General features: G+C 42.5%; 1 long non-coding RNA gene across 1 annotated transcript; it reads left to right on the top strand.

The window, feature by feature from the left end:
• Positions 1 to 206: 206 nt before the first annotated feature.
• On the top strand, positions 207 to 8,739 carry LOC101951154 (uncharacterized). Its single transcript, XR_006173482.2, has 3 exons — positions 207 to 7,061; positions 7,706 to 7,788; positions 8,386 to 8,739. It is a non-coding gene; the product is annotated as an uncharacterized LOC101951154 (long non-coding RNA).

The raw sequence follows: 8,739 nt of genomic DNA, 5'->3' as shown, positions 1-8,739 counted from the left end.
GGCCGCGGCGCGCGAAACGGGTGTTTCGCGCACCGCTGCTCCCCCTCCCTCCCTCCTAGGCTTGAGAGCCTGGGGGGAGGAAGCAGGGCTGGGGATTTGGGGAAGGGGTGGAGTTGAGGCGGGGCCAGGGGTGGGGTAATTAAAGAACCGGGGGCGGCCAAAATGGTTTTTGCTTTGGGCAGCAAAATTCCTAGAGCCGGCCCTGTTTACCCTGACCAGGAATCTCCCCGAATGTCTGTTTTCTCCTCTATGAAAAATCCCCTGGCTCGGACACTGTGCTGCGAATGGAGAGCACCAGAAGGCCAAGTTCTACCATCACCAAGGGGCTTTTTCACTTAGACAGCCACTGGGTCTTACAATGCAGGCAGTCTGGGACAGTGCTGTAAAACTAGCATTGATATAACTATAGAAGAGTACACTGGTGTGACAGACTAATAAAGCCAGCAGTATACGTGGGATAAGGCACGCATGCTTGCTGTGCCTGTAATCCCAGGCATATGTATTATTTTCCTCCCAGTAATTAGTGCAAAGATAGCTAGACTAAATCACTTATTGCATGTTTAAATCCCCATCCCGCCCTATGCCTGGACTGCATCTTCGCTCACATGTGGTGGGGAATGTTGGAAGTAGAGGCAAGGAAATGACATGGCTTCTGCTCTCTCCTGAAACTAAGTCCATCCCATACACCATAATAGCCTGTATAATTATAAGTACATTGGTCATAACCTGGGAAACCCTCCCATGTACTTCACTATTTCCCACCTAACAATAACAAAGGTGGTGATGGCCTCTTACCCGGCTGCAGTTCCAGCTCCCACTGCTGCTTCCTCCCCAGCCTGTTCCCAGGGGCCACCGCTCAACAGATCCTTGGACTATGGCCCCAGGACTCCCTCCAGTCCATCTGACCATGTGGTCTGCTCCAGGTCCCTGGTCTGTTCCTGCTCCTGGTCTCTGGGTCCTGCTCCTCCACTCCCTCTGCCATTGAAGTCTCCTTTGGTGCTGTCTCCAGGTCCTTTAGCCTGATCTAAAAAACAGACTGTTTTGCTTCAAAGGCCAATCATGTCTGATGGTGGACTTTGTACTTGAAACAGTGGCGTGTGTGTTGCTAAGACCTCTGGGGGCGTATCCCATGGTTCTTTGTACTGCATGTAAGATGAGCTATTGTAGGATTCTTTACCAGTGAATTGTGGGAGGACTTGCCTGTTATTCTGAGAACATCAGGGGATTTGTGGGAAGACATTGGAGAACTATCAGCACAGCACTTAAGTGATTTAACCTGTGTCCACACTGCAAAGTGGGTGGGTTACCAGCCCCAGTGAAAGGGGAACCCAGGCTCTAACCCATACCTCCAGCCATGACAACTAGCCTGAGTTGAAAGCTCCACCAAGCTCAGGTGAGTGTTTTTTGTGTGTGGACAGGAAGGGGGCTAGAAGCAGCACCTCTGCAGTGAACACATACCCTACCCTGTGTGGGATTCTCAGTCAAAAAGAACACAGGCCAGCAGGTCTTCTCCCATTTTAGGTGCCACTGTGATGGTTGTACTCTGACAGACACACAGGAAACATGTAATGAACATAGGCCAGAGCATAATTTAAGGACCTCAAAGTAATATCTAATGACATGGGCTCTTCCACCCCACTGCTATATTAAAGTATCACTTTGTCTGTCTCACTCTGCTGTTTTCTCAGGCCTGGTTTTATTTAAATGAGAAAAGGAAAAAAGAATGGAAACCCTCAATAATACAGACACGAGAGGTGCATTAGAAATGCACTAAGACAACTGAGATGATTAAATAGCTAAAGATGTTCTGTATGAAAATGCAACAAATGCAATTGCTCTTTCTGTTAATACTCTCCTAAGAACAATATTTCCCTATACCTTTGTTCTCTGCCGTCTTCCTTCCTCCCTCTGCTTTCCCATAATCTTTAACACTAACAGGCTAATTTAGACTCTTAAGTTCCTTGGAGAAGGGACATGTATTCCTACTTGTCTGTACAAGATAATAACATTCTCCTTATTTCCTCAGTGACACCATGTCCACTATCGATACAGATAATATATACACTGGTTTGGTTTTAACTTAAAAAAAAAAAACCAAAAAAAACAAAGCCCTAGTGAAAGCTTCTCAAATCTTGATGCTCAGCTCTGCTGAAACCACTATTACTTCCCACTCAGTTTTTCATGACCTGAAAGGAGCAGACACTTGCAAAGGTGCTGAAGGAGGCGTGGGTTTTACTTCATGGAATGTGAGTATCCAAGAGCTGAATTCTCTCCCAGGGTAATGAAATTTCATGTGTAGCATTTGGTGTTCTGGGATTCACAAAGGTTATCAGCCAGGCATTTATAATAAAAGTTGTTCCTGCTTTCCCTGGCGTGCACTGGGAAGATGGTAGCGCTATCAGTTTGACATTTCTGTCAGAACTGGTATTTGAACCACTGGATGATTCTGACAAATGCCATCGCTGTCATCGTCTGCTCAGTTTTAATTATACCTGACTGAAGCTTTCAATGGCGGCAAGCAGAAAACTTAATTAGTTGGTGCAAAGGCTGATGTTCAGAGCTTGAGGAGTCCAAACAGCTTTACAGCATTTATGTACAGTATCTGCCATTTTCAGCCTGACAATGTGAGTAAGAAGAATCAATGGTTCCACTCATGGAAAGAAAATACAGAGAGAAAAAGACTTGTAGGAATATATGTCAACAAAACACGCCATTCCTGTTTATGACATGTCAGAGAGCCAGCAAATTTTGCTCGTGAGGCAACTGAGTGTATAAGAAACTTCTGTGCTGAGCTGTGGAAGGGTCCAACAGAAACATTACAGGTATGCAGGCAAAATACTATATGTTCATGGGAACATACAGCAAATGAACATCTGGTACCTTAAAATACATTCAGCAGTGGATTGCAAGCATGGCTATTTGAAAACACTGAAATGCAGGCATTTCCTCACACATCGATGCACTGTTTAAACAAGCTGCTTAAAAGAAGATTGCATTAACAATTGCTACTACCTCAATGTTTGCTTTCAAGGTGTTAATATGATTATACTTCTACACTGCATTTTGGAAAAACAAGCATTAGCAACATGCAGTGTCAAACTGCTAATATGATGCAATTAGAAATCAACATAACGTTCACATGCTGGTTGTGGGTTGCCTGTAATTTTTTTTTTTTGTCCTAGAAGCTACAGTCCTTCGGATACTTAATGCAGTTGCTCCAGTGGAGTCAGGCACTGTAGATCTCCTCTGAGGAGAAGGGCTTGACTGACCTCTGGAACTGTATTGGTATCACCTCTATGTGTAATCGCATATATTAGAACTATTGACCTAGCTAATGTTAACAACCGACTGTGCTTAATTTCATAATTAAATGAACTGCAGTCATGAGCCCACAGTAAAGCATAACCTATACAACCCACAGGCCTGGGTAGGACTCATCTGCACTAGCAAACTTTGTAACTGTAATGGTACAAAAACTCATGGTAAAAAAACCAAGCTAAGATATTTATGTGGCCCCCATCACCACAATATTTGAGCTCCTCTCAGTCTTTAATGTATTTATCCACACAACTCTCCTGTAAGATAGGGAAGTGCTATTAACCCATTTTTACAGATGGGAACTGAGACAGACTAACGCACAGATCCTCAGAAGTACTTAATCTCAGTCCCTGGCTCCCCATACAATGCATGAGGCGCATTTGGTGCCTAAGAAAGGAATCCTCAAAAGCCAGCATCTGAATGGGGAACCTTCTAAGCTAACCAGGAGAGCAATGCTGAGGGCAGGGGCAGGGAGAGGAGAGGCGAGGCACTTAGGAGGCTAGCAAACACACTAAAAATAGTGGTGACAGGATTGGCTAACCACCTTAAGTGCAATCCCGTGTCCCTAGGTATGAACTTGAGGAAGTTAGCCCATGCCACCACTTGTGCAGCCACAGCTACATGCCATTTCTGGTGTTCTAGCTCACACACAGCTAGCTGGTATGTCTACCTGAGCTGGGAATTGCCCCTCCAATTCCAGCACAGACATATTAATGGTTGTCTAAGGACCTCTGGAGTTAAGCAGCAACTGAGTGGCAGTTCTGAAAATGTCAGTGGTGTCTAAATGGTGGACTTAGGTGCCTAAAGAGGCAAAAAGGCACATAAATACCTTTGAGGATCTGGGCCTAAGTGCCATGCTCAAGATCACCCTGACAGTCTGTGGTAGCACGGGAACTGAAGCTTGGTCTTCTATGGCCTAGGTCAGTATTATTCTAACTACTGGAGCATCCTTCCTCTCTAACATGGTGGCATAAATTCCTGAGCCCAGTTTCCACTACAGCCCTACCAATAGAACTGAACCCATAGTGAATTAAGGCTATGAAGTTTGCTAGTGCAAAAGCAGCCGTTTGACTCTGCTGTCATTGTCACTCATCTTGCTAATGCAGTTACCTGTCTGCTGGTTTTACACTGAAGAGTGCTTGGGTAAAATATTAACTAAGAGGATCCTGAGAACAGTCTGCCTGCCTCTAGCAAAGGAAACGATGTGTGTTTGCCTTTGAAAAGTCTCATTGGGGTTTCCTTTGTGAATGGTTGTAAATTGCTTACTGGAACCAAAATGCCACTTTTTTGTTCAATTTTTCCTTATTTTTACCCTGGAGAAGCAGAGCTGGGGATGATTAAATGGCTAGTTGTGGCTTTCTGACTTTGAAAGAATGTCTGTACATGACTCTATTCCTGCACACATATTCAGTAGCTTCTGAATAAAGTATTGTTCAGTTTCACTGACTGAGACATTCATTCTCTCATTGGAGAGGGTTAATATACAGTAAGTCAGCAAAAATTAAAAGGTATTTTGCTTCTCTGTGCAAAATCTTTTCATTTTGCGGAAAGACAGGCTAGTCTGGGGTGGGCAAACTATGGCCCGGGGGCCACATCCTGTCCTTCAGACGTTTTAATCCTGCCGGGGAGCAGGGTCAGGAGCTTGTGGCAAACGGGGCCAATGGGAGCTGCAAGGGTGATGCCTGCGGATAGGGCAGGGCTCAGAGTCACCTGATCATGCCTCCATGTAGGAGCCAGAGTGGGGACATGCTGCTACTTCCGGGAGCTGCTTGAATTAACTGCAGCCCGGAGCCTGCACCCCTGACCCCCTCCCACCCTCCTGCACCCCATAGCCTGCACCCCCAGCCAGAGCCTTCACCAGCCCAAACCCCAACCCCCTGCCCCAGCCCAGAGTCCTCTCCCGCACCCTGAACTCCTCATTTCTGGCCCCACCCCAGAGCCCGCACCCCCAGCCGGAACCCTCACTCCCTCCCACACCCCAACCACCAATTTCGTGAGCATTCATGGCCCACCATACAATTTCCATACCCAGATGTGGCCCTAGGGCCAAAAAGTTTGCCCACCCCTGGGCTAGTCCTATGGAACATCTTTTGGGGGCTGGGGATGCCAGAGGTGATGATGTTGCTTAAATGGGACATTGAAGATGAGGAGTAATTGTGATTCCTGGAAATCTCTTACCTTCCACTCCAGCCTTTATTATAGCAAAACTTCCAATGAACACCTGTTTGTCCATTTCCTGATCTCTAGTGAAAAGAGGTATGAAATGAACAAGATACCTTGTTCCTTGTCTTATCACTGTGAAAGTGGTGTGGCATTATAAATCACATTTAAAATTAAATGAGGTGAAATACCAAACATCAAGTAAATATAAAACCTTTAAAATAAAATGATATAGATGACACAAAAGTACAAAAATTGTTACCAACATGAATAATTCACTAACTATTGCATGGTATAAGTCTCCAACTAATATGCACTGTGTGCCATTTAATAGTGGCTGTATCTGAAGAAATATGGAAATTGGAATACTTTAATAACTTTCTATATGAAAGATGATGAGACTGCCTAAATGATTAAGAGGAAGATATGTTATAATGAACTAAAGCCACTCGAGTGTAAGGTAATTTTAATTCAAATCTCCATCTGCTTATGTATAATTAAGACTCATTTAACAAGTTAATGCCTAACAGAGAGAACTGATAAGTTTGGTATTAAAGAGCTTAAGAGAAGTAAATTAAACTGTCGAGTTTGAGGAGCTTCCCTTTTAATTTCCTACACCTGAACCAAAACACGATCTTTCAGAGGGCATTTCTTTACCCTAAGCATGCAGCCAAGTGCTAAACTTGAAGAGAAAACGGAGGGAAAAAATGGAATATCCTTTTTATATTTTAATTTCTGCTATCATGTCTTGTCAGGGGGTTGACAGCATCTTTGCTGACATGAATATTTATACATTTCAACCTCCTCACTGTATAGCATCTATACACCATTAAGAAGATACTTTGCATGCCATCAAAAATATTTATGCATTGCAGAGATTGCCAGCGGGGTTAAATAACCTATGAAAATAAGAGGGATGCCTTTGAAGTGCAAAAAAGTAATATTTTGATCTGTGGTAAATTTCATGTGATATTCCCCAGCTCAACTTTCTATTTCATTCTTTTTACAGATATCTCCTCTAGAAGGTCCAGCAGTCAAACCAGTGACTTCAACCTTTTCATCTTTCATCATACAATGTTAATTCTTTTTTTTTAACTTCTTATCCACTATCAAGAGGAGAGTTTCATATATTCACTTCATACTTAAAATTCTCTCTACTCTAGAATTTTTTCAGCAGAGCCAGCCATTTAATCTGCCTTCCTTCTAGTACTTACCAATAAGTTAAACATTTTTAGAAATGTATTTGAAGAGCAAATACTGGAGTATGTCCAACTGCAATTGCAGGATGGTTATTGACTTCAGAATTAAGACAAAACATTCAGGTTGTGACATTTGATAGGCAACATACTGCCTCATTGAAGCAAGTGAAATAGGACATAAATGTAACATTTGCAGCTTGCTGGTTTTGCATTAGCTAAGGTACACTTTTCTATACCACTTTGATATATATAAAATCATAGGAATGCTATGCAAAGATGTATATAATTTTTTCCGAATAATTCAATCTCCAACACAGTGCAAAGAATACATTCTGCATTTGAGTCAAATTATGGTCAATGGGGCTAATTAAAGGTCAACAGAAGGTAAAGTGTTCCTTTGTATAAATGTCTAAAAGATATAACAAACCACTAATGTTCTGTAACAAATCCTTCTTTATTACTACAGCAATCACTTTAATATTTGTGTGTGTCAGTTTATGTAGTACACAAGTGGAACAGAGGTTTTAAATGGTCTGGCCTTCTCTCAAAGGGTTTAATTTACTGCTGTATGGAGAGGCCACACAAAACCAATGCAATGCTTAAATGGAATGAATTTCACCTGATGTGCAGAAAATATATGCAACCTAATCTCACTGGTGTAAATTCGCTGGCTATTGATGGGGGAAACAGACATTTGTGTCTATTAGAGAAGGAGTTCTATTAATGTCAATGAGATGATCCATGCCCCAAACTTTGTCCATTTCAGAGGAATTCCCCCTCCCTTAATATTTCTTCAGCTTTCCTGGACACTTAAAAAAAACAACATTTAAGGCGCAACAGTGCCAGGAAATTCAAAGTTAAAACTGAATTACAAAACCCAATGAAATGAATATGGCGTTAAGCTCAAATGTATGCATCGAATAAACCCACTAACTAGGCTGTGGGGGAGATTCAGCACATAAATTAATTTGAACTAACATTTCAGAAATTCCATCGTCTTATCTGTGAAATTCTGTTGATACTTCCAGGTTCACTGAAGAGATCCCAGAGTGCACCATTCTGTGACAGCTCAGATATGTTGGATTGAACTGAGACGTCTGGTATTTGGGATGTGAGTGAATGCTTCTTTCTTGGGCTGTTTGCATAGCTTCAGTAAACAAGGAAGATTTCAGGGGGAGTGTCAGGGAAAGAGTTTTAAAAGGCTAGTTACAACTTCATTCAGTGTTCCCTATAGCCTGGTTAGTGGGGACAGGCAGCACATAAATCTGGGCTTAACTCAATTTGCAGCTTTCCAGTTCACCTTTAAGGTTAACATTATGTCTGTAACTCATTGCCACTGTACGTAGGAATTGCTGTGAGGAAGGTATGTGAGATTATCCCTTCCTTTCAGCTACTGCAGCATTGTGGTGAAGTCTGTATTTATAAATATCTGCATTTTGTATTAAGGCACATGAGAAATCCTTATCACATGTCATTGTAAAAATGGTTACAAATGGGCATAAATAGCCAATGAGTCTATATCAGCTAAACATAGTTTTAATCATTTGTATCAAAATAATAGTTTTTGTCCTTTTTGGTGTAAATGTTTTAAAGAGTCATCTGGATATTCGTTATCTTTGCCTCAAGTCCCCAGACTTTTTGTTCCCACGGAAACACTAACTGTGTGTATTTTAGTCTTCTGATGGCAACAATCATACCATTTCTCCAGGAGAAAGATGCAGGAAGGCAACAAACTTGAGAATTCCTTGAGAAATACTGCAAGTGCTACGGCATGGAGAGTACATGCAGCGAGAGCCCCAGAATGCAGCATGGGAAGCCACAGCACTTGCACAGTGTGTTCCTAGACACAGTCCTGCCATGAATGCAGAGGACTGGCCTAGATGACTTCTCCAGGTCCCTTCCAGTCCTATGATTCTATTCTACACTGCACCAGCCAGCTATCCATCTAGGTATTTACATTGCGGTCATCATGGTAGAATCTGAGCACATGAAATAAATTACCATACAGTACAGCTCCCAAAGCACCCAGTCCCACTCATTTGTACAACTGCAAAAACCTTAT

This window comes from Chrysemys picta, chromosome 1 (genome assembly GCF_011386835.1).
Source record: "Chrysemys picta bellii isolate R12L10 chromosome 1, ASM1138683v2, whole genome shotgun sequence".
NCBI lineage: Eukaryota > Metazoa > Chordata > Testudines > Emydidae > Chrysemys > Chrysemys picta.
Note: the sequence above shows the minus strand (reverse complement) of the source record. Positions and strands in the feature narration are given on the sequence as shown.